The sequence below is a fragment of the Solea senegalensis genome, linkage group LG1 (genome assembly GCF_019176455.1).
Source record: "Solea senegalensis isolate Sse05_10M linkage group LG1, IFAPA_SoseM_1, whole genome shotgun sequence".
Lineage (NCBI taxonomy): Eukaryota > Metazoa > Chordata > Actinopteri > Pleuronectiformes > Soleidae > Solea > Solea senegalensis.
Window position 1 is genome coordinate 30,032,949 of NC_058021.1, and position 16,244 is coordinate 30,049,192.

Sequence of the window (16,244 nt, forward strand, 5' to 3'; positions counted from 1 at the left end):
GCTTATGCTGCAAATGTGCCATGAAATTCCTTTAAACCAGACATCGCTCTACCCGATTGTTTGTTTTTTTTTCAATTGAATGTAATGTGTGTGTGTGTGTTCTGGCCCAAGGCATAAATGTGGTTAATTTACCCAACTCAGGTGTGTAAACGGATACAAGGCTTCCCTCAGGGTTTCCTCTCCATGAGTCGACAGATTAATCAATAAACGGGGGGCTTACACCCTTTTGGCCCTCAGGCAAATGATGTTGTAAGAGCATATGCACGCCTGTGTGTGTGTGTGTGTGTGTGTGTGGGTACAAGTTGCTTAATATACAAACTACTAAATATTCCGCCGCTTTTTTTTTTGTTTTTCATCTCCACAGTTCAGAGGGATCCTCAAATTTAGGCTCCTGTTGTGTTTATTTCAACTTCAACATGTTGTTTCAAGGGACGGGAATTTTCATTAATATCCTTTATTAATAATACATGTGTTTAGTGTGGCTGGCGGTACACGTTTAAGATCCGTGTTTGGTCGAGGTCATTAAAATAGTTTGGCGTCCGTGTTGCATACGGATGAGGGGAGTAGTTCAGGTGAAAGTTGAAATGAAGGGGATAGTTTGAGATTTTGAGATACTAAATTATGGAACCAGGAAATGACTCATTTGGGATTGGAAGCGGGAAACTGACCTGGTTAAAAGTAGATCTGCCCAGTCGCTCACGAAATCAAACACATCGTGTTCCCTTTAAGTGTTTCTAGAGCAACAAGAAGATGAATGTACTTCATCTTGGAAATGGTTGTCAAAATAGTTACAACACACCTGGCCTTTTTATGACCTTTTATTCTAATTTATCTCTGTGTTATGAATAAAATAAAAAAAAAGAAGCTAGATATTTATCACGCTTATCATCAGTCTTTGGATGTTTTTACACAGAAAATGCAGAATAAACAACATCACGTTTAATGTGAAACAGCTCCCACTCTTACTGTGTGTGTGTTTGAGGCTGATTAATGAATATTCTGTGTTTGACATGTGTTCGGAGTTTCAGGTTGGGAATCAGTTACAGATGATGGAGAAATGGACGGATCGGATTCTGGAAGCACAAGTACATGCTTTAATGTTGTCAACCAGTGCCATTTGTTTTTGGTGCTTCTACATTTGATTGAAGAGGTTTAACCTGTATTGTCATTTTTTTGGTCACGCCTTTCTGGAGCTAAACTGTGAAAGGTCCCTCGTGTAGCATCGTCACTGCGACTCAATTCCTCCTGGAATTGCGTGTCACGCTAATTGCCAGTGTTGTACATAAAAGGTTGCACGCGGTTGGAAAGAGGTGAGCAACCTCCGGCTCCCTCTCTTTTCACGGCTTACCAGCAGCTGCTGTCTTTTTCGCATCGTGAAAATGATGAGCTGTCGTGACATGTGGGAAATGTGTCAAATTCAAACACACTCTTGGCACCCAATAAAAGTGAGTTCTCGTGAAATGTGTCTGCACTGTTGAGGACTCTGTAGAGAACGTGAGGGTGAAACGACCGTCTGCTGTTAGACATACAGTGCAAAGAAAATACAGGTTATGCTGTAATATTACTCTCAGTGATATCTCGATTCCGGGACCTCAATATGTAGTGAATGTGCTTCTCATGACTGAAATAACCACCACTTCTGTTGTACCGTGGCTACGTCCGTGGCTCTAAAACCCAGTGCCAAACCATTTTGCCATACAATCCCACCAATTTGCCTCCCTTACATTTTTAGAGAGACCGGAGGAGTGTTTTCATTTCTTCAAGCGTTGGCAGTCGTGAACCAGAAGCTCTCAAAATCCCGGGTTAAAAAAGCACACCAGGACCTTCTGACCTTCTGTCTCTCATGTGCCAGTGTCCCTTTCCCTGTGGTCGGTCGCCAGAACTTTGTAGATGCTCAGCAGAAGCACAATCCCAGAGCATGGAATGTAGCTTTGAAGGGGGAAAAAAGAAAGCATAGCATAGCTGTGGAAAACATAAAACACTCGTGCCTGTATTTATTGTCGAGGACAGAAAGGGCAGTCAGTGTGTTAAACTCTTGCTTTGACCCCTGAACTACAAAGGGAGATGGACCGGTCAAGTTAAAAGAATGATAAATCTACAGGTTTGCTCATAAAAAGCTGTCTGTGGAGTCAAAAGTAGAAGCTTCATGCGTGTTTGAAGCCCCCGGGGTTTACATCTTCACTATGAAAGGCCTGCGACAGCATGAAAAACGCTCCCCATTTGTCCCAGTTTGCGGCACCGAGAGAGCGGCGACAGGCGGCGGACATGCGGCCCGCCGGGTGACAGCTCAGCGAATGACCACTGCAAAGGGAAGCGTTCGTTCTCTTCCAGTGCTGTCTGTTGATTTATACGAGCCAAACATCCTGTGTTTTAATATCACATTCCCACCGGAGAACGGTTCTGTTCCACTCTCTGAGGCTCTTTTAATGTTGTGATGCAATTAGACGCAGAAAATAAAAATTGAAAAGAAGTCCCAAAATGCCCGCGTTGGGAATTTGTCTTTCCAATTGAAAGCAACACATCGCCTGCGTGTGTGTGTGTGTGTGTGTGTTCGCCCGGGCAGTGGCTCGTAAAAGATTATTGATGATGTACACCATGTGATGCAAGCACTGAGCAGGATGAGGCGGCATTAAATCTCACTGATGTATAGGTCCTTTTTTTGCTCTCTCTTGTTTCTCCCCCCCCCGTCCTGCGAGAGACAGAGACGGGAAGAGGAGGATGAACGACGGAGAGAAATTAAAAAGTTGCACAAAGGGGGGAAAAAGTGCAGATAAAGCTGATTCAAACATGGCCTTTGTTTATCAGATATCGTCTCTCTTTGCCACGCTCTCCATCTCTGTGGTGTCTCTCTGCTGCGGTGCAGGTGCATGTATCGGCGTGTATTTGTGGAATGCGATATGAAATAATGTGTTTACCAGCAGCTATTGTCGTTACCTGTCGGGTCGTTACGAAGGTTTTCATCAAACCCTCTTTGAACAGAACGTTCTCTCAGCTTCGCCCAGCAGCGGTTTCACGATGTGTTGCAATGCGCAGGTAATAAATAACGTGGGGCTGCTTCAGGTGTGCGAGAGAGACGTTATGTCAGTGGAAACAACTGTTGCTGTGTTTCTTCTGTGTCTTTGTCCCCGATATGAAAATGATAACTCTGGCATTGCTCCCTTCTTCTCTTTTCTTTGGGGGGGGAGAAATTTGTCTGCACATAAAATCTAGACTGTGTTTATTTGCAAAGGCAAACTGCTCCAATTTCTCCACGGGCTCAGAAGCTCGTGTGTGGTTTTGCTTTTAGTAATGGATACCAGAAATCGAGAGGGTTTTTTGTGTGTGTGTGTTTGTAGTCTGACAATGAGCTGTGCTGCTTCAGGCTCTCGGCAGTGAGTATAATGAGGAGATTGTTCTTAACTTTCAAGTCAAAAAAACAACAACACAAAAAAAGTCCTTTTGATTGCCAGTGTCGTTAATTATATGGATACTGCTGGATTGTATATAAATAATTTGTTGACTGAAGTCTGAACAAGTCTTCACTATACTTATCTCAGCCCTCAGCCAGGGCTTCAAGCTGTAGTGTGAAATATTTCAATGTCAACAAATGTCACTGACATCACAAACCGCTGTCAAACAATGCTGATTAAGGCTCAGTAGAGTTTAGACCTCGTGTGACCTCGCCCTGCGCACAGGAAGTGATTTGTTTAACCCTTAGTGCTCACGTGGCACGGATCTGTGCCGCAGGTGCACCCTTGGTGAATTGCCGTGGGAATAATACACAAATCCTTATATGGACATCCTGGGTTAGGGTTAGGGTTAGAGCAATAATTCTGCAGAAGTCACAAAATAGACCAAAGTGAACTTTGAACTGCGACATATTTCCAAATTCCACAAATTTAATCCAGTTTTAAACATTTTCAGTACTTTTTGCTCAGGTGTGTTCATATAGTTGGTAAAAATATACACTTTTTTCTTTCCACCACATTGTCGAGGTTGTGCTTTTAAAAAAAAAAGGATAAGCATAAGACACTCTATATTGCATATCATCACAGCCTCTGTATACACAGGACTTAACCGAGGCAGAATAGCGTAGAACACGATCAACAACAAAGTTACACACTGCAGCTTTAACGTCAACATAACCGCACTCATTGTGATTTAAGACGGGGCTTTACCTTGATGCTCCGAAATGGCAAGTTTGCAGAAGCAACGTTGGTCTCGAGATCAGCAGCACTAATGAGATTACTGCAAAAGAAATGATTTCAAATTTGAAATGCAGGCAGATGCGCTGTGATTGTCGTGTGCTCAGCATGAGTGTGACGCGACGACTTTTGTCCGACACAGAGAACACACCACGCTCACACATGACCCACGTGATCCTGCATGATTTCTCTGACTTTGCCGTTTAAAAAAAAGTCACGTTTCCTTCAGCTCAGCAGCTTAAAAGTATACTTTTTTAACAAACCCACCCAAGCACCAGGAGCCGATTTGAAATATTCAGCGTGTCTCTTCTTAAGGCCGGTGTGTCTGCGTGATATGTGTACGAGCAGAATTCTAAAACGTGCTCAGATGTATTCCCCCGCTGCACATCATCCATTTGTACTTTTTTAGCAGCTAGAAATAAAACTGACCTCCCGGCGACGTACAGAACCCTCATCCTCCAGCTTTTGATAGTGAGCAGGTTTCCAACCACTTCACATTGGTTGGATTATACACCTCAGTAAAAATGAGGCAAGCTTCTTTTATTTCCCCCCATCAGAAGCTCCTGGCATGCAGCGCCCCCAGCTGTACAGTTAGTAGAATTTCAGGAGGAGCTGAACACAAGTAACAACAACTTCACATGAACTTATTTAACCCGTGTTTGTTTTATTCAAGCTAAAAAAAAGTTTCTTTCTCCTTTAATACGACACACTGACACGGGTTCTGACAGCCGCCTTTTGCCTCTGAGCATCTTTGGTGCATTCCTTCAGTATTAAACCGAATCAGGGATGAGAATGTTCTCCTCTCTTCACCCTCGCTTCAATCGGGGGGACTTCTCCGAAGACAGTCTGGCGATGCGAGGATGAAGCCTTTGCTAAGACGTGCGTGCACTTCAGCTGTAGGCCGCCGCAGCTATCGTGAGACAGAGGCTGACACAGCATTTTATTCTGAGCTTCAGGGAGAGAATTAGTTGTGTTTTTTTCTCTCCTTAGCTGAACAGCTGCAGGTTTTAGAATAATAAAAAGAAAAAAAACACAGTTAAGTGGGATGCGCTCCGGAATTCTGACAGTTGACACTTTTGTTGTATTTTTATCTCCAGTCGTGCCACAATTAGGATAATTAATCTTGAGAATTAAGGTGGGTGTGTCTTGAGTTTTTGAAGCAGTGTGAAGTGCGGGGCGTTGTAAATGGAACTGACAACTCAATGAAGTGACAGAATACAAAAAGAGAGATTTAATCTTTTTTTTTATCACTGATGCTTAAACAGTTATGTCGTAAAACGTTTGAAAGAAACAGATTATTTTTGCCATGAAAACCTCAACTGTTTGCATCCATTACTGGTATTGTCTCCTGGAATTATATCAAGTAGGGCTGCAGCAATTATTAATTGAATGATTACTAAATGAACCGTCAACTCTATTGATAATTGATTTATATGTGAATCTTTTCTGGTCTCTTTGCTCCATACAACAGAGAAATCAGCACAACTGAACTGTTTTTGGCCTGTGGACAAAACGAGACGTTTGAGAACATCCGACCCCCTAAACCCATTTGTTTGGTAGTTCACAGAGCGAATAACCCACGGGTTAATCGTTGCAGCACTAATACCAAACCAAATAACCATTCGTCATCCTCCTTCCCCGTAGAAGAATGAAGATGCGTTGTGAAAGGCATACTGACGTCGCTGGTTATGTAATGTTTGATTTCTTATGGCTAGAGACACTGGAGAAATGACAACGTAAAGCAGAACAGACAGGAGTCTTTCTGCTGTTATACAGCGGGCGGTGAAACAAGGATAGAAGTCAGATTTGATTTGGAAATAGGTTAGTGTACGTACGTATGTATACATCATGTATGTCCCGTCTTTGCTTCCTAAAGCAGAAGCAGTGCTGCTGGACGATGGCACCGACCTGTGCAACCTCCTTTTTTTCTTTTTCTTTCTCTGCACTCTGACGCCGTAACTGCAGCTCCTTCTGTCTCTGACTCTCTCTCTCTCTCTCTCTCCCCCTGTTGCCAACTGGAGGCTGACTCAGACTTTATTTCTTTCTTTTCCTCGCATACTTTCATGATGAGAAACCACGCGATGATTGATTCCGTGTTTCTGTGCAGAACCTGACAAACACGAGAGTTACAGCGATGACATGTTTGTCTTCTCGTGCTGCATGGTTAAATAGTTGTGAAGTCATCTTAAAGCTACAGGGTGACACTTTTGCTGAGGGTATACAACAGCGCTGCAGGGGCGGGCGGGGGCACAGGGGGCAGCCTGTGGCCAAGTGGAAAGGGAACTTGGCTTGTAACCGGAAGGTCACTGTTCAAGTCCCCACCAGGCCGAAAGGGCTGCGGTACCCCTGAGCAAGGTACCCAACCCCCCATTGCTCCCCGGGTGCTACTCAGTGTGGCAGCCCACTGCTCCTAATTCTAGGATGGTTCAAAATGCAGAGAATAATTTCCCTAAGGGGATTATTAAAGTATCAAAAAAAGACGTATTTATCCCTTCAAACTGCTGAAAGACTGCATGTTTTTTTGAGTTGTACAATTCACACCTGACACTTTGGTGTTTTAAGTCACACTGTAACTCCAGCCAGGGCCACGCGGGTGGTGTAGTGGTCTGCCTTTGCAGCTGAAAGGCCTGACATTTGTTTGATATAATAAAGTTACACGCTATATGTGAGTCAATGTAAATCCACCAGCCATAAAAACACAGCACATGCAGTCAAAACTAAATTTTCTTTCAACTCGCTCCTCTCTCGCTCTCCTCGTGATTTGTGAAACAGAATATTAATTTTAAATGCTCTCAGTGCTGCATATTTCATAGCACACTGGTTTGTTGTGGTTGTTGTTGTTGCGTGTTCCCTGGAATCCTTGGACAGGCAGCCAGGGAGCGTCTTTCACACCAATGGGAAGTCAACAAGGGTTTGCTAAGTTGCTAATTGAGGCTCAGAGTTTACAATGCAACAGCTGGCAGTTAATGTGTTGTGTAATCATTATTTATTCATTGTTGAAAAATGTGGGGGTTTTTTTGGTAAGCAACTAAGACATGATCAGCAGCCCGTGTCTGAGCGGTCCAAGTCCCCGTCAGATTTAGAGCTGAGGTAGACCTGGTCCCTAATGCTTAATGTTAAGTGGACATTCTGAATTGACCCCGGCCTTGTGGGGCCACAAGGGGACTTTTAGACTTAAAGGGGCCATAAAATGTTTTGTGAGTAAGTGTTTTTGCACCATTTTTACAGAATTGCAATATCTGGCAGTTATTTACAATTCACTGCATGTTAAAATGAAGAAAAACACTGTAGTTGTAGACGAACACCAGAAGTTTGAACAGTTTAAAACATATTTTTTAAAAAAAACAAACATTTGTTTGAGTTTTTGTCCAATGTCTAAAAACAGGCCAAAAAATGAAACCTATGTAAAGGCGTTTTTCCAACTCTCTCCTTCTATGGTGTCAAAGACACTGATTCCCCGGCTTCCTGCAACAGCGCGAGTGAAATTACCGTAATAACCACACGTTGGTTTTGACGTGCAACTTCTCGGCTTTCAGAAACCGCTGGAAATTTTCCGGATAGCACAAACCGTCATGTAATTACGCTAATGCAAAGTGTTAAAGGGTTAAGGGTACTCCTATAGAGCCGGACCCAAGCCCGGATAAATCCGAGGGTTGCAACCGTCGTTAATCTCAAATACGCCAATCTTCCGCTATGAAAAAAACATAAGACATACTATGAGCTCTAAAGCCCAATGCTTATGTGGAGAGTATGCTTCATCATTTCTCTGTTTACATTCCATAAAACTTTAGAAATGTATGTTAGTCCAAATGTTCATGCAATTTTAAACACTAATAATTCTTGTGTTCCCGCTGAAAGCCCTGGAGTGCACTTATGGTCTGGACACAGTCGAGCTAAATGATTTCTATTACTCCCTGAACTGGTTTTCTATGACAACAAAAACATGTATTTGCAGTCAGTATTTGCTGCGCTGCTTTCACTGTCATTCTGAAAGCGTTACATAATAAAAAAAAGCACTGATAACAACAGTGTGATGGACAATCATAGAGTCAGAGTTTGACCTGACAGCTTTACCTCCTCACAGGGCGACGATGACTCGCCCCAGTGTGTATTTACGTTGCATTTATCCAGTGAGACTTGACCGAGAGTTCCCCGCTCACACACACACAGTCACAATTGCAAAACAATAGGCTTTGTCGGAGTTACCGGGAGGTCACGCAACTCCTGGTGTTCAAAAACAACCCGACACTTGCAGAAAACATCCCACTGTTTAGGATGATCCCATGGAAAATAAAGGACTGCTTCTGCACTGTGGGGGTTATTGACAGTTGAACATGTCCGACAAAGCGCAGCCTACCTACAGTACCGACACAGAGCTGTTATTAAGAGCACAAAAACAAGCTTAAATACCAGAGTTCATAGATGACATGTCTGTGTTCACAACAAGTCGGGAACCAGCTGTTACAGGTAAGAGTCATGCGGATTTCAAACAAAGACGAATTTACTCCAATATATTGTGATTTTTTTTCCACCCAAAGTCGTGTAATTTAAGAAAATAGAACAAATAACAACAACAATACACAGTGTTTTTTGTCTAAAGAGAGAAGTGTAAGGAGGGAGAGAGTTAAATGTGCTGCCAACTAGTGGTCGGAGGTGTCAATGCGACACAAAACAACTGTCAGAAAACCACTGTCAAGAATATGTCCATATTGATGCAGTGCTACAAAGAATAAATACAGTATTCCTCTATGAAATATCCATTTAATATTTCTCATACTCATCATGTTGATATTTTCTGAAGATGACACTCTCTCGGTTGTGTAATGCGGTGAAATTTGAAGGTCTTTTCTTGAGGAAAATGACAGAACAAAAGGAGGGATTTCTCCAGATGCTGAAATCCTTGCATGACAAACTCCATTTTCAAACGTTCTCAAGCTGAGAATCACCGTCTCTTCAGTACTGGACCCACTCATCATGTTTGTGTTTTGTTGTCTGACTCTTATCTTACAGCGATACATGTTCCACTTGGACACGATGTTGTCTCCTCCCGTCTTCACTGGCGCGTCCACTTGCGCTCATGCGTGTATAAGTGAGTGACTCAAAGACTAATGGGAAGACGGAGACACAGTCACGTGACCCCTGTGACCCTCTGCACCATGTTCTCCAACGGAGTTCTGTCTCGTTGTTCTTTACTGTCACTCTTGCGTCGTGTCTGGCCTCATAGTGCCACATTCACTCCTTCACATCCCGAGTCTGATCTCACACCTCTCACTCCACGGTCTCGTGACTCCGGGCTGTTATTCATTTATTTGATCAATGGCCGTTTACGCTCTCCTCCCTCGAAGTCCATAACGGCGCGCACGCTCACCAAGCTTCCCGTGCGAGTTCAGATGTGCCCCCGCGAAAGGTTAAATTCAGGTTGCGGCGCACGGAGCGGTGCGCTATTTGCATAATTTGAGCATAGTCGTCATCTAAAGACAGTTCTGTCAAACCTGTGAAGTCGTTAACGCGAGACTTAAATGAGTTTACTCATATTCATTCGTCCACTGGCTCCATTGTTGCCATCGGGCCAAACTCTGCATCCTCCTCATGGAAGATTATTGTGAAAGTGGCTTTTAAATAGACGGCAGCGGCTCACTGGGGCTTTGGATGATTTCAGGCTAAATATATGTCAAATGGGAGTTTGGTCCACAGGAGAGAGAGAGAGTGCATCTGGGCCTTTGGTGCCTCTTTATTTTATTTATTTACTTCACTCGACATCAGTTTATGTAGACATATGGCATGTAAATCAGAACCTAATGTGATGCAGGAGGCACTGAAGTGAAAATGACTCCGTAGAGACGACTTTGACACTCAAACCCATGTGGAACAGTCGTTTTTTGGATTAACTCAGACAATACCTGTCTATATCAGTGTAAGCTTAAGTGAAAACGATCCAGTCAAACTGGCGATTTAGGTGTTTACTGATGTAGAAGAGCATTTATGGACAGATAATGAATGACGACATGTCACGACAGGTTTCACATTGTGTGTTTTTATGTGTTATTATATCAATGACATGTGAACACTCATCAATATTTTTCTTCCAGTAAGTGAAGTCAAAAAGATTTTGTAAAATATTGCAATGATAAGAATGCTTTCATACGTTATTTATATGTTTATAGTTAGTTTGAATCCCACCACTGAGTGATTTATACGATACTTTCACATTGAAATGATCATTTTCTTTGTGAAATCATTCATAATTTATACGATTTCAGTGAGGATATTGCTGTTATCAATTTTAATTTAACCAGCTAAGGCAGTTACAGACGCTTCATAAACACTTTTTAACGTCCGCACATAGACTGCATCAAAAGAACAGGCCTCGGGTAAAACTGGGAACACAGTTATAAATCTGTTATGTAACGTTATGAGTGTGTTGGTGATGCGGATGCAGCTGTTGTGGCAGGGTTCATATACGTTAACTGAGGTTGTCACATCTCAACTTATCCTATTTTTTGTATGATGTAACTCATCTTTATTGAATTTAACCATTGTGTCTACAAACACCAGATTTTGCATGTTAAATGTGAAATTTGAACAATATAAAACATATTTAAAATAACATTTGTTTGAGTCTTTGTTTCAATTTGGCACCAAATACAGGTACAGGGGTTTTTCCCACTCTTTCCTCTCTGACAAAGACGCTGATTCGCCAGCTTCCTGCAACATCGGTTGGATTTTTCCTGATAGCTCAAACCGTCGTCTACGATACGCTCGGCGTTAAATTGTTAAAATACCCACTTTGAAACGTGAAGTCCAATTTCCCCAAAGCAAACTCACAAGTCAAGGTCATTTCCTGTGAGGTCTGTGAAGTTCACTCTCTTTCAAGATGAGCAGGTGGCTCATTCATTTGGTGTCTTAGTCACAGATTGGCACAGGCTGAGGAGCCAGACTGAATAGCTTCAGGTTCTCACCTGAACAGCTCACCTGCTCTCTCCCTGTTCAATCCCGACTCTTGTTTTGAGTTATTTTCGCCTCTCCTCCGTGTGTTTTTGGTCTCTTTTCTTGATTTGGCACAGGCGGATTAGTCAGAGTGCACCCTGTATACGACGTTCACGCTGAAGGAAGGGGATGGCAAGGTTATTTGAGCATTTGAACGTAAGAGCGTTTTGTACGGTGAACACACACACACACACACACATCGTGAAATGTGATCCCCACCTGCCCTCTGCCGTCGGCTCGGCGTGACTCTTAAATCTGAGTCAACATGTCTTTCTCCGTCTTCATTATGTGATTAAAGCAGCAGCAGAAAGGGACGCTGATGCACAAAGGTTTCATTGTCGCACACCTGAGTCACGCGGGGGGGTGACTCAGCACTTTTACGCTGCACATGTTTTTTTTGTGCTAACTGTTGCTTTGAAGTTTGGTTGTTTTCGCGCATTTGAGCCTCTAAACAGCGAAGCATGCAATTGTGAATGTCCAGATCGCGTCTGTCAGCGTGTGGTTTGTGTGTGTGTGTGTGTGTGGGGGGGTGGGTGGGGGGGTTTGGTTGTCTACGGAGGAGAACGGCCTCCCTGTTCCAACACATGGTGCCCAGACTAAACAACACAGTGAATGTTTCCTGAATTCGTCCTGGCACAGAGGCGCCCTATTCTGCCCATGTGGCTCGACTGATTAACCGAGTAAAAAGACTCTCATTCAGCATGGAAGAAAAGAGTGGTTAGAGGAGAGGAGAGGAGAGTGGATGAAAGGAAATACAAGAGTGGATTCCACACACTGTCATATTATGGTCATAATGTCAACGTTAAATATTGATCTGTATTTAACGCACAGTAATTCTTCAACTCTCTCACTCGAGTGGCACAGTGTGGCTGTTTGCTCCGTCTGTCTTAACATGAAATGAATCACTTTGTGTGTTTGGTGCAGGAATGTCGTCAGGGACACGGGATCTAAACACGACGTCTTGTGTCTGCAACAAGAAGCATCGCAGTATCTTATCTCCTAAAGCGTCTTCTTAAAGTTTTGCCTTAAAAGTTTGACACCTGGTTGAAGTTGAAGTTTTGAGGTGTTACTGTCGCGATGATGGAAACGTTAACAACACCCAACAAAAGCTTGTGTGTGCTCCTGTCAGACCTCTCTTTCACCCCGCACCCCCTCCTCACGTCACATCACACCTCCGCCCTTTTTTATTCTTTTTTTTTTTTATTTTACCCCAAAGCCTGGACAGAGCTGTGCTGCCTGTGTTTGTCTGGCTTAGCAAAACTGAATTAGAGGCTGGGGCTTTGGGAGACGGCGTTGAGGTATCATGGTGAAAACTTTTTGGCAGCTGGAAAGGCGCCTTGTTTTGGAGCGAGAGCGTTCTGGGGCTGTCCGGGGGCTATGATGGGCTGAGCCTCATTGCGGTTTTTAACACCAGGCTGTTGGATTTGTAGAGAAAGTTCCTGACACACCCCCAATCCTTACTTGACTCGGCTACCCCGCTCGCCCCCACCCCCTTTTTTTCCCTTAAGCCTTGAAAAGTCCATTTCTCCGCAGACATTCAAGCAGGAAGCCCCCTCCGTTTGTTTTTCTTCACCCCTCCAGCCTTATTCCCATCCTCCCTCCACCGTCGCTCCTTCAGCTTGTAGTTTCCTTTGCGCCTCATTCTTCTCCAGACTCAGGAGAGCCAGACACGGGGTAGAGGCAAGAGGTTAAAGAACTGTAGTCAAGAGGGAACATACTCACACACACAGAGAGAGAGAGAGAGAGAGAGAGAGAGAGAGACGTCAAAATGTGATATGTCTTTGCCAAACAATGGTTTGAAGCCTGAGACAGAGGTGAGAGAACTGAGGGGCAGTAGTTGTTTCTTGGACAGCCTGATTGGAGCATAAACAGGAGCAGCCCAGGAAGTGTTGAAGTGAGTGTGAGTGAGAGAGAGAGAGAGAGAGAGAGTGGGCAGATCTACAGGAGACAGCAAAAAAAAAACCTTTGGGACTCTGCGACGGTTCGTTGGTTAGTTTGTGTCACGCTTGTTGTGTGTCCCAGACTTTCAGTGTCGCAGGGAGCCAGGACAGACGAAAAGGTGAGTGGTTGCATCTTCTACAAGGACACACACTTACACACCTTCACACACACACTTAACTGCAAACTTTAAAACACACACACACACACTTATTCTCTCCCCTCTGTGCTTTCATGCCTGACACATGACTTTGAGAAGACGCTCGTCGTTATTACCGCGTGTCATTTTAAATTCCTGAGGGTTTTTGTTGTTTTTTTGTTTTCTGTGAATGGCTAGTGTCCTTAATGTGTGTGTGTGTGTGTGTGTGTGTGTGTGTGTGTGTGTGTGCTGCCTCCTGATGGTTTCCTCTGGCTCTGAAAGCTGCTTGTTTTGCAAAGCTGTGTTTTTGTGTCGGCTTGAACTGCTGCCAGCCATTCAGTGAGTGTGAAAGAAAAAAAATGGGGGACCATCTAATGTGTGTGTGTGTGGCTGTGTCTAATTAAGCTGATGGGGGGAGAAGAGCGGTGAAGGGGTCAGACCATGAAAAAGTTGAACTTGGAAAAGAGCATGATCACTTTCTCCAAACACGGTCCTCAGACAGACGTACGCCAAGTGTACATTCATCGTCTCCCTCATTCAGAACCCCGTAACAGAACTTTTCTTGATCTTTTTTTTTTTTGCTCCTCCTCGGTCGGATCCGTCTCTTTTTTAGATCACACAGAAATGACATTTGCAGATGAAAGCGGCTGCTGGTGAATCAGATTTGCTGCAGATTTGGCCATTTATGGTGCTGTTTGCGCTCCGCATCAAATGGATTGCTAAATTGTCCCAATGGGGAGATGCTGCACTCTACCCCCCACCCCCCCACCCCACCCTCCCCCCTTTCAAAGTGAACATTAGTGTCACTCCGCAACTTCAAAGACATCACCATGATAGCATATCATAAATACCCTTTAACTAGACTGAGAAGTAAACTGCAGTAAAAGTTTATTCTTTTTAAATGAGCACTAAACCTATTAGTGCCTAGTATTCTGTTGCTTTGTCCCCGCACTGCAAATAAAATAGCATTTTAAGCCTTTACTGTCTTTACTAGTATAATTTCCCGTCCCCACTGTAGATAGCTCTGTCCAAACATTCAAAACCCCCAAAGTGAATTTCACAGCTATTTGAGTGAATTAAATATCAGTTAGTGTCAAACTCAATTTAGAATGTATTTGTAGTACCATAAAAGTGTTAAAAACTCCCATAAATCACAAGCCAATGCTTTAGAAATAAGAGGTTTTCTTGTTAAAGTCGCGTTTTTAAAACTGAAGTAAAGTGGGCAGCACACCAAGAGTCATTTTTCTGTCTTTAATTCTGATGTAACCTTATTTTTTTTTGCTGCTCAGATCCTTGTCGTGCAGAACGCAGCAGCTACCGTGTATCCACTTGATTGTGCCCCCAGTGGGAGGGGAAGGGGAAGGTAAACTCGTCAGTAAGACAAATGTGCTCGCGCCCGTGCACCCCATCCGGAGCCCCCGAACCTCATCTTTCACCGCTTGTTCCGGCCTCCTGACGGTGTCGCAAGTTTTTCCCGCGAGCCGTGCTGATGCTGAGCAAGTTGTCAGTTTTCTCACAACACCCGAGGAAAACGGTTATTATTAAGTGTAAGGCGCTGCCTCAACTGCCAGTTTAACTCAGCCCAGCTATTTGTCTTAAGTGCTAGCATATGGGCGAGCGGTGTTTTTACAAGCGAAAGGCACACAGTAGCTCCTCGCCGTATGCCTCCATTTGTCTGATAGCATTAGACGATGCCGCGGCTACGCGCTGACCACTCCATTACCTGACTGGAATACGCTGTTGCGTCAGTATCCAGACATAACAGATCAGATCTGGGTCTGCGCGGGAGATCAAGCACTAAACTTGGCCATATGTATCAGGTGATGCTTATCTGAGGCAGTGGGGTTTGACGGCTGCCACAAGACACAGAAACACACCTGGGATGTTGGCGTGAGGCCCAGCAGCAGTGAGGCCAGTGTGTGTGTGTGTGTGAGCAGGTGTTTCTGCCTGCACTGTCATCCCTCATTGGGCCCCGGGCCAAGTCATGCCACGACTCATTGGGCTTCGGGGTTTGATCAAACCCCATTAGGAAGCTTTCATATCGGGCCCCGTGGGCGCTTGAGTTGATGATAAAATATTCTTCATAACTCATAAAGAACCCCATGTTTGTGAGCTAGGATACTGTCTTTATTAGTCCCATTGTAACGATTGCAGCAGCGCAAACAGGAAAAAATAGTAAAGGTAATAAATAGTGAACAGTACATCAGGAAATATACAGTATAAGCTGTGTTTAACCCAAAAAACATGCCTGATACTGGTGAACAGTGTGAGTTGATAGACATGTTTTATTTTCCTAGTTAATGAGCTGATTTGTTTATGCTAATGTTAGCAACACAATTACAAGAAAAACTGCTGATTTATAAAAATGTTTGTCCCCATGATGAAAGCCACTAGATGTGCCACTAACATTTCCTGTAAAAGGGACCTTGTGTTAATAGTCTTAAGTCTTCAATTTGGGTGAACCAGCCCTTTACAATATTGCTATAAAAGTTGAATAATATGTGTGGGGATTTTTTACCTCTTCGTTTTAAGGTTACCATAAATCCTGACCTCCGCCCCAGGGTCAGGGACAGTTAAGTCCCGACTGCGAGTTTTGCTTTTTCGGGCAAAATCTTCTCCGTCTGCTTAAAAATAACTGATCTCGTCCTCCAGGAAGGTTTTTCATCATCTCAGCAGCTTATTCCAGAAGTCATCCTCGCGCACCAAACAACTCATCACCAGTCTCATAGAGGTGGAAACGATAACAGATAACACGGGTGGAATCAGGCGAAAATCTACCGCGCCATTAATTGACTTCTGCGCTGTGTTGTATAGCGACCTCATTTTTAGCCAAATCGTTTCCTGAGGAAAAGATGAAGATGTCATTGCCGCAGTGGAGCGTCTAACATCTTATCGTACGATAGGTGTTTAATAGGGGCCCAAAAATAAATGCTTTTTCTATCACATATGCAGAGTTCTTGCATATAGGTAAAAGATAATCCATTGGTGCCGCTCTC

At 43.7% G+C, this 16,244-nt stretch overlaps 1 protein-coding gene across 12 annotated transcripts in view; it reads left to right on the forward strand.

The window, feature by feature from the left end:
* si:ch211-285f17.1 (sickle tail protein homolog) overlaps positions 1-16,244 on the forward strand; it is a 105,320-nt gene that overhangs the window by 25,577 nt on the left and 63,499 nt on the right. The window contains exon 1 of one of the 12 annotated variants that reach the window (XM_044019590.1): positions 13,109-13,230. The exons of the other annotated variants lie outside the window; for them this stretch is intronic. The gene's annotated coding sequence lies outside the window, so the exon portion shown is untranslated. Of the gene's footprint in view, positions 1-13,108; positions 13,231-16,244 lie in introns of those variants that run through there. 12 annotated transcript variants of the gene reach the window in all.